The 12,921-nt window shown below is 49.1% G+C and overlaps 1 long non-coding RNA gene across 1 annotated transcript; it reads right to left on the bottom strand.

Annotated features, from left to right (window-relative positions):
• Positions 1-8,466: 8,466 nt before the first annotated feature.
• LOC119143700 lies at positions 8,467-12,501 on the bottom strand. Its single transcript, XR_005102768.1, has 2 exons — positions 10,463-12,501; positions 8,467-9,684 (listed from the first exon to the last, which is right to left on the bottom strand). It is a non-coding gene; the product is annotated as an uncharacterized LOC119143700 (long non-coding RNA).
• Positions 12,502-12,921: the final 420 nt, after the last annotated feature.

Genomic DNA, 12,921 nt, shown 5'->3' on the forward strand with positions numbered 1-12,921 from the left:
TCTGTCTGAGCTTCTGCTAACCGGGCTGGAAGCTACCTGGTGCCTCTCTGCAGAGTGCCACGTGCAAGCAGGCGCTGCCGGCAGCCCCGCTGGCACGGGTGCAGTGGAGGAGTCAGGAGGAGAGCAGAAGCAAGAAGCTGGCCCCACTGACCCTGTCGTACAAGCCTTCGCATCCCTGCAGAGTATTTTAGCAAACCCCGTAGGAGACTGTAGAAAGCCGGGCAGACTGAATTTGCTATTACGGCTGCATAGGGAAGGAAGGTGAACATCGTGGTGCTCGTCACTCTCCTGCTAAAAGCAGCTAAGCAAAATTCAGTGCCTCATTGATTGCTCTAATCAGGGGGAGGATAAAGTGCTGATGAAGCCAGGTGGTAACTTCTGTGCCCACAGTGAGTCAAACAAAAAGTAGAAAAAAAACCACACAAGCTGCTCACAAATTCAAGGCTTCTCCTGGTAGACTTGATCTCTTGGCTTGTTCTTGGAGTCAGGCTAAATGATCTTGTGAGTTGGGATTAGCTTTCCTGCCTCACCCGTGGTTTTGAGATCGCCACCGCTTCTCTCTTCATAGGCTGTAACCTTTATGCCTAAAGCCTCAGCACTGTAGATGGATCTGCTTATCTCTTTGTGTGGAGATGTCTTTGTGTTGCAGCTTTCAAAACCCCTTATATTTTGACCACCTGCTTCTGCAAAGAAACTTCCTTCTTATCTGCATCTTGAAGAGCTGTATTGATACCCAGAGTTTCAAAGCAGCGTAACTTGACCTTTACCAGCGTAAGGTTTGGCTAGGAGGAGGGAACCTTTTATTTGTGAAAAAAAGATGTTCTGTCCAGGGGTGGAAGAAAAGAAGAAACGCGAGAAGGTACAGCCACAGGATGTAGCCTTTAGAAAGCTATAATATTCCCTGTAGGACCCAGATTTTTCTCCTGTGGCCACATACTGTGACACCCGAATTTGCCATTCCTGGTTTTAAAGAGTGATCCCAATGTAAATCTTCAAGAATATAGCAATGAACAGGACCATTAGCATACAGAAAGATCTCTCTGCGCAACGATAAGTCTGCATCTGAGAAGAAACATGGCATTTATTTTTCAGTTACCCAGAATACAAAATACTAGTTTGTCAGAGCAAGGGACCTTCTGAGAAGCAGAAGATGGAGCTTTGCTGTGATGCAGAAAATTCAACAATGGTAAAGGGCTATGAAGTCTTTTTATGACACTCCATTTTATGGTTCCTCCCAGAGAATGCTGATACCTCCTTTTCACTGTCTTAAGTGTGCTCGCTCCATTATACAGATCCTGATCTTTAAACCATGCTTTGGCAAATGTATCCTTTGTGGCACTTCTGTGATCAATTATGCTTTACTCAGTGCCATAATTGTTTACAACACGCCACAGTCTTCCACTGGGTGAAAACACATTTATTACAGACAATGGTGCCAGTGCTGGTCTGTTCGTATTGGCCATTTGAAAACAAAAGCCAGACAAAAAGGCGTCTGTTTTCGGCAGCCGGTCAGGTTAGTACTGGAAGTCACTTCTTGGTGCTTTTCACCCCGTGTTGGAGAACAGCTGCCAGCACTCAGGGTCCCCTTTCATTCAGGACCACCGGCCTAGAAGAAGCATCCTGGTGGACTAGTTTTGGGGCTAATTTGAGCATTGACCTCACCTTTCACAAGCTGTGCAGGCAAGTTTTCACACTGAGTCATTAAAGCCCTACAAATGGTTTGTACAGTTAGAACAGCCAAACGTGTCAAAATGAGTCCTATTTTTCAAGTGACAGTTGCTATTTTGAGCGGCTGTTTTGCATTACACTTACCAGGACACCCAGGAACCAACGGTGTTTAAGCATCCCTGCTGATCTCCATTCCCACCACATGACCAGCTAGGGCAGTTACATCACTCCTATTGCTGCTCTTCCCCAGAAATCATATTCCTGGGTGCGTGTGTCACCTCATCAGGAGGAAGCAACTGCAGATTCCTATGTAAAGTTGCTTCAGGCGAACAAGGGCATTGCTGTCAGTGGCCAGCCCGAATCGCAGACCGCATACCCCGTGCCTCTGCCTTGGAGAGACCTGAAAACGGGACCCTACGGGCATCTGCAACAGTACCAGCAGCGTGCAAAGCAAAGGCAGACAAGGTTAAGGACCATAAGCACTCCCGTGGAGGATGGACTTGGATGACAAAAGCTGGTGGGTGAGAGAAAACAATTGGGCATGGCCAGACAGAGAAACACTCCTAGAAAAAAACCAGGATGGCTGCCGTGTGGGAAAAGTTATTGGTGGCTGGATGAGGTTGTTTCTGCGATGCAAAGGGACATAAGGTGGCAGTGATTGCAGAGAAAGGAAGCAGAAGCACCGGAGCAAGTGTATTTGCTATGAGAGTGAACAGCAAACGAAAAGCATAATTGATAGGAAAAGGTGCAGCTCGCTTAAAGGAAGGGGGGAAAAAGGTCTCGAGGGTGGGTAGAACAAACTGGTATGAAATCAAAGTTCACTACAGCCTTAACATAAGCTAATGTAAGTCACAGTACGTTCCCCCCAGCGTATGCGCACACACAAACACCCCAAACAAACCAACCTTATGTTTACCAGAACTACCTTTGATGTCCAAAAGCCGCAAGAGGAAATCAAAGGAAATAAGGAGACGTGAAAAAACAGGGGGAAACCAAAAGGTTAGGTGAGGACGGAGGCGAAGCGGCTTCAGAAACAGATACACAAGCAAAGGAAATTATAAATGGAAGGGGGGGGGAGGGAGGCAGAGCCCAGTGAGCTGAATACGCTGGGATAATGCTGGTTTTCGCATAGACCTCCTTTGTAAGCAGGTCTTCCAGCTCTGGTCTGTGAATAGCTGGAGCTGTTCCAGCTGTTATCCAGGGAGAGACTACGTTATCTGCTGCAGCCCCAAAGAAAGAGTTCAGCACAGTGTAAACTGTTGCAGAGTACAAGCAAGACCCTACTTGAAACAGCTACAAGTCGATAAAATCATTGCTGTTTGGCTACTACCTTGAGCAGAAAGGGTAAAAAACCTTCCTACAGTAACTCTTTCCTGAGCACTGTTCTCCTCCTTGCCTTTTTCCTCCCTCTTGGGAGATGAACAGCATTTATCTGCTGCTATCCGGTAGATAAACAGGATTTTATTCTTGGATTTGGTACAGCCAGTATAATTTTTGCAAGCAATAGGGAAATTTCAAAGAAACCTAAAGCTGGTTTACAGGGTTTTTTCAGTTCAAGGGGTAACTCTGGTGGACTTCCTGTTGAACACTTCCTTTTTTTTTTCCTGTTTGCAAGTGCAAATTGGCTGTTGAAGGGCAGAACCCACAATTACCGCTTCAGGCAAGTTTAAAGGCAGTTCTATTTAAATAAAGTTAGTTGGAAAAACATCCATTGGAGACCTGCTCCTTGAGAAGAGCCATAAGCTAAATTTAAAGTTGCTTCATATAACTCAGAAAATAACTTCTTCCTTGTTTCTTCTTTGTCCCTACTCCAAAACTGAAGATTTGTGACAACATGTTGGTTGAAAATACTCTGGTGTAACCAAATTCAGGTGGAGAAACGGCCACATGACGAGACCAAAATGCTGTCCTCGAAGCAAGCCAGTTGCAGAGCTCAAGCTAGGGTTCAGCTGGAGTGCTGCCTGCCTCCCTGGCATCCTGCCCCAGAGCCACAGACCAACCATATGTCCCCATGCCTGGACCTGTGCCAGCCTGCCTGGGAAGACTCCTGGCTCCACGGAGATCCACCAAGCTGGAGATGGCGATGCCTCATGGGCTGCCTACACCGGCTCCGAAAGCCTCGTCCCAGCTTTAACAGCCCCGTGGGTGGCCATTGGGGTGAAGCCTGCCTGGAGGTGCAGGAAAAACCAAACACGCAGCCCTGGGACCTCAGTGTTACTGCTGGCTTAGGCAGATCCAGCGAGCGGCTGCCGCAGGTAGGCTCAGTTGCCCGTTTGGTTTCCTCGCCTGCACCTTTCTAACCAAGCCCGCACGGGTTGCCCACGTGCAGCAGCATGACGAGCTGGAACAGCTCACAGATCCGGCTGAAAACCAATGCTGCGGGACCCCCCTGCCCAGCCCCCTACGCAGCCGGCTCAGCAGCCCCTGGGGAAGAGAAGGGACAGGAGACAGAAGGCAGGCAGGCACAGGGGAGCGTTTGCTGGCAATCCACGGCTAAAGCAGCTGGCGGGCTGGCTGCAGCCTGCAAGGCTGGCCGCTGATCCCCATCAGCCACCGACGGCTCCCGCCAGTCCTGAAGGGTTTCACCAAGCAGGCAGCCCAACGGTACGTAATAACTAAACCACTCTGCTAATTACTCCCGTACTTAGCGTTTCTTACATTTGAATTTGCTCTTGAGAAGTCCTGTCAGAGAAAAAATTAAGTGATCCCACCTCCACCTCACAAAAGGTTTTCATTTCGAGAGAGAACAGATTCCTTGCTCCTCACGCCCCTCCAGGCTCTCTTGAATTTGATTTTGAAAAAGACCTTCACAGCTAAATTAAACATTGGACAGGAGAATGGCAGAATGCCAGGCACTTTATCTCATAATGTTATAATAAAGATCTCCTATAATATTATTACCCCTTTATACTCATTTTGGCTTTTTCCCTGTTGTCTTGGAACACCTCCTTTGTCATTCATTGATTTTATTCTTGATAATAGTGTTACCCTGAAACACTGGATAGACTGAGGCTCACGCACATAACCGTACAAGAAGAGAAGCAATCACATTCACCCACGGTGCTTCTCAGTGCAACATCCGCTGCCTTCAGTGGAAGTCGCACCTCCTCTCTCCATCGCAGGCTCTAATACATGCGGAAACTGGGAGCTCAGGGAGCCTAAGCTAAAAAAGACCAGAGGCTGAGGAAGCAAGAGAGTAGGAACCACCGCATACGTCTGCCCCCTTCCCCTGGCATCCATCCACGCCTGGGCACTGTCACTACAGGGCACGTGGCTAAATCGCTCTTAGGGCAGCCCCAGCACCGCCAGTTTCATACGTTACACAGCGCCTGAATTTGGCTATGGGAGTCATAAGAATTCGAATGTGAATCTCATGGAGTTTTTGCCATCGACTGAAGCTTTGTGATTAGCAAACTACACACCATCACAGATCATACTGCGCACTCACTGGGGAAACATTCCTCAGTCAGTTCCATTTCCCTGTTGAAGCAGCTTTATGCGCTATTCATAATGCTGTATAGAAATGGCATACATGACATTACATGCACATAAAGATTCCCTAAAAAAATGAAACACTTGCTAATCTTGTGGGGACATTGTGCTAAAAGTGGTGTATCCATCAAAAGAAAACCAAATTCCATTTCATGCAAGCTCATCAAGAAAACATACACAATATGCAACCATTTCACAGCTGCCAAAAGAGATCAGCCTAATTTCTTTTTTTAGCTAGAAGGGGAAATCTAACCAGGCAAAGCTGTTAGAAGCCAAGAAGACTATTTAAAAAAAAAAAAAAAAAAAAAAAACACCACAAAAAAAACAACCAACAAAAAAAACCCCAAAACCAAGTAGAAACCATTCACAGTGTCATCCAAAGACAGAAGAGTTTGTCAGTGAAATGCATGCACTGGGCCAAGTGGAATACTTGTGATATTAATCTGGCTGCTCGTGATGCACGTCAGTTAGAGAATTTGTTGGCACTGGGTTGTTTTGTAATCCTGGGAACTACAGCTACAGGAAACGTTTTGTACAGTTCTGTTTCTGGTATTCCTCTGTCCTTATCTCTCCCATCCTTCCCCTTCTCTGTCCCCTTCCCAGCCCTCCCCCATGCAACAACTGGTTGCATGCTAACAATATTTCTCTTTGTGCCTATGCGACTGCCGTTAGATCCATGCATATCTCATGGAATTTGAGGCTATCATCTGTCTGCATGTACTGGGTAGTCAACAACTCCCACAGACCAACCATTCTCCTCACCCCACCCAGCATTCATTTTCTTAAAAATATCTCAGGAATGGTTATGAGACCAGTGATGTGGAGACCAGTGATGAGTGCCATTCCTCAAGGGTCGGCACTGGGACCAACGCTGTTTAACATCTTTGTTGGCGACATGGACACTGGGATCAAGTGCACCCTCAGCAAGTTTGCTGATGACACCAAGCTGTGTGGTGGAGGAGGGAAGGGATGCCATCCAGAGGGACCTTGACAGGCTTGAGAGGTGAGCTCATACAAACCTCAAGAAGTTCAACAAGGCCATGTACAAGGTCCTGCACATGGGTCAGTGCCATCCCAAGCACAAATACGGGCTGGGCAAAGAACGGATTGAAAGCAGCCTGGAGGAGAAAGACCTGGGGGTGTTGGTGGATGAGAAGCTCAACATGACCCGGCCGTGTGCGCCTGCAGCCCAGAAAGCCAACCATGCCCAGGGCTGCATCACCAGCAGCATGGCCCGCAGGGCGAGGGAGGGGGCTCTGCCCCTCTGCTACACCCTGGTGAGACCCCCCCTGCAGTGCCGCGTCCAGCTCTGGGGACCCAGCACAAGAGGGACACAGACCTGTTGGAGCGAGTCCAGAGGAGGCCACGAAGATGCTGAGGGGGCTGGACCCCCCCTGCTGTGGGGACAGGCTGGGAGAGCTGGGGTTGCTCAGCCTGGAGAAGGCTCCGGGGGGACCTTAGAGCAGCTTCCAGCACCCAACGGGGCCAACAAGAAAGCTGGGGAGAGGCTTATACAAGGGCATGTCGTGACAGGACAAGGGGTGATGGCTTTAAGCTGACAGAGGGGAGACTTAGATTAGATATTGGGAGGAAATTCTTTACTGTGAGGTTGGTGAGACACAGGCTGCCCGGAGCAGCTGTGGGTGCCCCATCCCTGGCAGTGCCCAAGCCCAGGCTGGACGGGGCTGGGAGCAGCCTGGGCTGGGGGGAGGGGGCCCTGCCCGTGGCAGGGGGGTGGGACTAGATGCTCTTTAAGGTCCCTTCCAACCCAAACCATTTTATGATTCTATGAAATTAGTGCCAAGAGAAGCCCTCCCACTCACTTCCCCAACCACCCCCAACTCACACACTATTAGAAACCCATTGTTGTGGTTTAACCCCAGCTGGCAACCAAGCCCCACGCAGCCGCTCGCTCACTCCCCCCACAGTGGGATGGGGAAGAGGATCAGCAGAGTAACAGTGAGACAACTTGTGGGCTGAGACAAAGGCAGTTTAATAGGTAAACCAAAAGCCGTCCATGTGAGCAAAGCAAACCAAGGGATTCATTCGCTGCTCCCCAAGGGCAGGCAGGGGCTCAGCCATCCCCGGGACAGCTGGGCTCCAGCACACGTTGCAGTTACTTGGGAAGACAAACACCGTAACGCTGAACGTCCCCTGCTTCCTCCTTCTTCCCCCAGCTTATATACTCAGCGTGACGCCATACGCTACGGAACATCCCTCTGGCTAGTTCAGGTCAGCTGTCCTGGCTGTGTCCTCTCCCAATTTCTTGTGCTCCCCCCAGCTCTCTCGCTGGCAGGGCCCAAGAAACTGAAGAGTCCTTGACTTGGTGTAAACATCACCCAGCAACAGCCAAAACCATCGGTGTGTTATCAGCGTGTTCTCACCCCAAATCCAAACCACAGCACAGCACCAGATACTAGGGAGAAAATTAACTCTGTCCCAGCTGAAACCAGGACAGCCATTCAGCCCAAAGACAAGCCAGGTGTTAAGATCATTTGGAAAAAACGTGTATTTGGACTGTGGGCAGGGTGGCTGGATTATCCTGCCCCGCAGGAGAATAAGAGGCACTGGGCCGAGATGGAGGGAGGACAAGGGCTGCACAGTCCTTGCCCTGGCTCCACTGGGAAGCAGAGTGGAGAGCGCACAGGCTCCTCCTGGGGATGATGGCAAGCAAGCTGCCATATAAAAGACGGCTCCAGGAGGCCTTGTGCCTTGGATATACACCTAGCAATCAAACCTTTTCCACTCTCTGGGAGAGGGCAATTAATGACTTACTCTAGGAGTAAGTGATCCCGACTTACTCTTGGAATAAGTGACCCATGCCCAGCTTTGGATCCCGGTGCAAGTAGCCCTTACAGACACTACGGGGATATGCTTATGTTTTTCTGTGACTGTGGTGCAGTCACTCTTCAGTCCTGTGTGGCTTTCAGCTGCTTAATTAACCTCTTGGGAGCTCAGTCACTGCCTCTGAACAGGGGGATGTATCCCTAGCTAGGTATTCCTCAGGTGAAAGAAGTGATATTGTTATAATTACTACAGCACCATCTTGCAAACGGACTGCTTGTGCTTCGTTACCTACCACAGATTTAATCCATGAGCATAACAGTCTTCCCTCTGTGTTTTCACAGCCTGGCTCTTCAGAAGGCCCTTTGTTCCCAACTACAGTGATAAATGGGTTTTAGCTTTATTTTTTCAGAGGGAAGCTTATGTGATTGTGCTGTCTGTCATCTGCCTATGCTGATAAGTTTTTAACTGCCACAGCCAATTATAATTATTTCCAAAGAAAAAAATCACTAGAGGCAGACATCTCCATGATGATTATATTTCTATGGATTTTATGAAAGACAGCAGCAGCCTGGGCTGGGGCTGGGGAAGGAGGAGGGAGAGGACAGAGCGCAAGACCGCACAGAGAACGTGCCATGTCAAGGGAACCTGGGAGGCCCCAGCAGATGCTCAGCCCGTCGTGGCCGAAGGCAGCCAGCCAGCCAGTGTGCAGGCGCTGGAGTCAGTCGGCATGGGTGTCCCTCCAAACGGCTCGCAAAGATGTGCTGCCTCCAGCCCGCTGGGTATCACTGCACAGGGGACATCACCGCGCCTGCAGCTGCCGCGGTGCAGAGGGGGAGCAGGCACAGACCTTTCTTCTGCCGGCCGTGACGGAGGGAGAAGATTTTGTTGTTTTGATACAGGGAGTGGCATTATTTTGCCTTGGGCCCGTACTTGCAGGTTGCAAAACCAGGATGGTGGCTGGGCTGGGCCACGCTGGTGGGTGCCTCCAGGGAGGACAGACTGGCTAAATGCAAGGCATGGTTAGAATATGCTTCGTGCTGTAGCACACTGAACGTGATAGGTGCATTAGTCACAACTACTTGTGACGTGGGGGACAATGTGTTCTGTGTGCTCAACCTGCCAGTACACTAATGAAAGCTGCTAAGGCCAGGTTTGTAAATGCATTTAGGTGGCTGAGCCAAGACATTTGAAGATAGGAAAAGCCTAATTCTTTTTGACATCAAAAGGGATTCTGACTTACACTGCGTGGAAAGTCATGCCTTTAAACAGCTTGCAAGCTATGAACCTTTCTTCTTAAATATTTTAGAAGAATTTTCCCTCTCTCCAAGTGAATCTTGACTGAAATGAGATGTTTCTGGAACTGCCCTTGAGAACTGAGTAGAATATTACAGTTTTTGTTTAACCAAACCATTCCCTGCAATGATACATACTGTTTCACCATTACAGAACTTTCTTGGAAGGGGCAAAACGCCTAGGGTGAAAGCAGATCACCGTCTTCACCACCTATAAGCGCGTTGATAATCTGACCCATTTCTCCAGAAGTCTCACGTAAGTGGAGGGCAGCTGCAGATAACACCCAGGCTGTCTCAGGCAGTGGTCTGCAGCGGGTGTTCGGTGACCTCAACTGCAAATCTTCTCACTCGTAGCAGGAGAGTGTTTCACTGGCTGGGTTGTCAGTGGCCACAAAGTCACTAAAGGGCTGAGCTGTGTGATGAATCCCAGCAGCTACTGTGGCAGCTGAATAGAGAATGCAAAACAAAAACTGAAATGCAAAAAACCGGCATTCAGATACACAACAGGAGCAGAAAGAGAGTAAGTCAGGCAGGGGAGGGGGGAGCATGAAAGAAGCACTATTTCCCTAAAATAGTTTTGAAATGGAAGAAAAATGACTGCATTTTAGCCCTACCAAACAACTGTGAAAAGTTAGCGCTTTTTCACAGCATTGCTTTATTTTTTACTAGGTCTCCAGCCACTATTACTCAAAGTCAATTCAGGCTTTGGTCTTTGGAAACATTTTTAATGTGCTAGTGCTTAGAAGGCCATTAATATTTATAAATGTCACTTGAATCCCATTTTTACCCTCTCGCTCAGGCAGGATCTCTTGTAAGAAGAAAATATTGTTGCTTTTCTTTTCCACTTTTTTCCCCCCACCGTTTTGTTTTTTTAAAACTATAGTAAATTCAGGGTCGAGCCTGTTCTAAAAATGTCATATTCTATAGAGCTGCGATGTACAGTATTGGTAGCCTGCCTATGCCCCCGAGACAGGTCTCGGAGTTAGATCTCAGGCCTGGAGAAATGGAGTCTATAATCAGCTCTGCCACTGGCTAATTATGCAACCTTAGTCAGTTCTTTAACCTCCGCATGCCTCGGTTTCCATATCAAAAAAGAAAGGGATCACAGGCTCCTCGATGAGTGCTTCGCAGCAACTGAAGGAGAACAAGGTATCACCCATCACGTTGCTGCAGCACTGTGACTGCTGGGTACGGATGGTTTCTGCGAGTGTTATGATCCCTACGTTGAGCGAGTCCAGGAACACAGATGGAGGTCTGGCCGCTGCATTTCTTGCTGATGGAGACAGCCCTCACAGTCAGTTTGACAAATCACAGCTACAGACACCCTTTGCTTTAGGCATGCAGGCTTTTATGTCACTCTTCAGCGTGTTCCTGCCAGCCACAGCAGTTGCTGCCTCCTGCACATTGGCTTGTCTATGTGATTCACGCCTGTCGCAGCTTTGCTTGCTGACCCCGATGATCGAAGGCGCTCCAAAGAGCAGTAAAAGAGCAGATCAGTGCCTAGTAGTGGGAATAAAGTAGTTGCCTAATTTAAAGACCAAAAGTGTGCGTTGGAAGTCATAAATGAGGTACTCACGCACAGTTTTCAAACTATATGATGTATTGCTTTTGGAGCACTTGGGCCCAATAAGCAAGTCAGAGACGGGTCTGTCCTTTTCACAGCTTCTGAGGTGTGTTTCTGTGCCAGCTTCTAGGGTGTGCACGCACTCCACGCATTGGGTGGAGTACCGCAGGCCAAAAGGAGAGGGAAGTGGTCACGGTGATGTTAGAAGAGGTGGTTAAAAGCATGCAGCTCTTCCATTACAGCAGGGTTGGCTTTGTGTACCTGGCTCGGAAAGGAAAGCAGCAAGTGCTTAAACCTTTCTCTCAGCAAGCATCAGAACTGCCCTGTGCAGCCCAACCCTGCTTCCTGAAACCATCAGCAAGCAGAGGCATTGCACACTTTTCTCAGCAGCAGAAGGCAGAGCATTACAAGACAAAATATTGCAGATGCACACCTAACTGGATGGCACAGCTACCCCCCCCGCCCCCAAAAAAAAAAAAAAAAAAAAAATTCAGGGAAATGGCATGCATGGAGAGTTATCTGTCGGGGTTCAGTAGCATTGGAGACAGCACCTGACAGAGAGCAGCACTCTCACACACAAGACTCCTGGCTGCCTGAAATTTCCCATGCGCGCCGTTTTGCTTTTAGGCTAGTGTGGGTGTATTATGTGCTACCTTAGCAACAGCGACAAATGCGTGCTGCAGCTGTAGCCTTCTCTTCTTTGCAGGAGGAGGTGAGCTCCCCCACTTTTCTTACAAACATGTGGCACAGCTCCCCACAGAGCCGACCCTGTCCCCCAGTGTCTGCCTGCAGCTCTCGATGCATTGGCACTCAGGCTGGGTGCAGATGCGTGAGCTACAACTAAAGCAGACATGTCTTCCCTACTACCCTCTGCTCCAGCCTGTTTCTTCTGGCCTCCAGAGAACATCATCTGAATCAGTTTGGCAGGAGCAGGATCAGCTGCTTCATGCCAGCCCCCTCCATCGTTCCTGGAGTCAGACGGCTCCCGCTGCTCAAGGCTTTTTACCAAACATGAATGCTGGAGGATGTCCGAGTGCTTTATGAGTATCTGCAGAAAACAAACACAGTACTCAAGGCACCGGTATCCATTAATCGCTCATGGAGGGGCTGGGGAAGAACTTAAGAGGACAGAACCTCAGCGAGCAGGTGGTGGGGCGGGGGGAAGAACCCCCCAAGCCATTGTTAATGCACCAGCTAAAAACCACCCTAAATGTAGTAAAAGCACGTGAGACACTAAAACTATGGCAATTCAGTTTTTCACAGAGTTTTGACTCTGCCCTGGCTTTTGTCCTGTCGAACTTTGGGACTTGTAAAAACATAAATATATGTAGTTCTATGTGCACGATGCCCAAATCTATTTAAGTCCTGTTTTTAATGCTTCACCAACACATATGCCTGAGAACAAAATATGCATTTAGAGTGCAAGTATTTATAGATCCAAAATCTTGAGGCAATTCTACTGTAAATCGGCAAAAAAGTCCTAAAGAGGGCTACTTGAGGAGGGAAAAAAATAGAATTTGTTAAAACAGTTCTTAAAATAGTTAAGCGTTACTGAAAGGAGGTAGAAAGAGCATTTCTCCCCACTTCTAATGGAAGGGCAACAAGAAATCGCTTAGAGAATCAGTGTTTTGTGCTGTCTTAGAAAGCCTGGCGGCCCGGCGGAGCAGGGCGAGTCACCCGGCGGCCGGCGCTTGGCGGGAAAGCCCCCTCAGGCACCGCGAGCCCCCCCGGGGGGGGATTGACCGCGTTCAGGATCAATAAAGCGACCGGGGGGAGCCGCCGGAGCAGAGGGAACGGGAGCCGAGCCGCCCTGTCAGCGCTTCCCCTTTCGTTGGGCTCGGCACCCCCCTCGTCGCGGCCCCGGCCATGTTAGTCCGCCATGTTACCCAAAGCGCGACCTTCGCCGCTGTGCGTGCAGGGAAAAATAAACCATGACTGTGGAGCTCAAGTGGCCAAGCAAAATGTGTCCCGATAATTACTAAAGAAATAAAATAAAATAAAAACCCCAAACACCACCCTCAAAAAAATCCACCCCAAACCCAAACAAAACCGAGCTTTGTTGAAGCTGTTCCCGCGGGCTGTTCTGGCTCCCCCGAGGAGGGCGCGGGACTCTCTTCC

The sequence above is a fragment of the Falco rusticolus genome, chromosome 2, assembly GCF_015220075.1.
Source record: "Falco rusticolus isolate bFalRus1 chromosome 2, bFalRus1.pri, whole genome shotgun sequence".
Taxonomy (NCBI): Eukaryota; Metazoa; Chordata; class Aves; order Falconiformes; family Falconidae; genus Falco; species Falco rusticolus.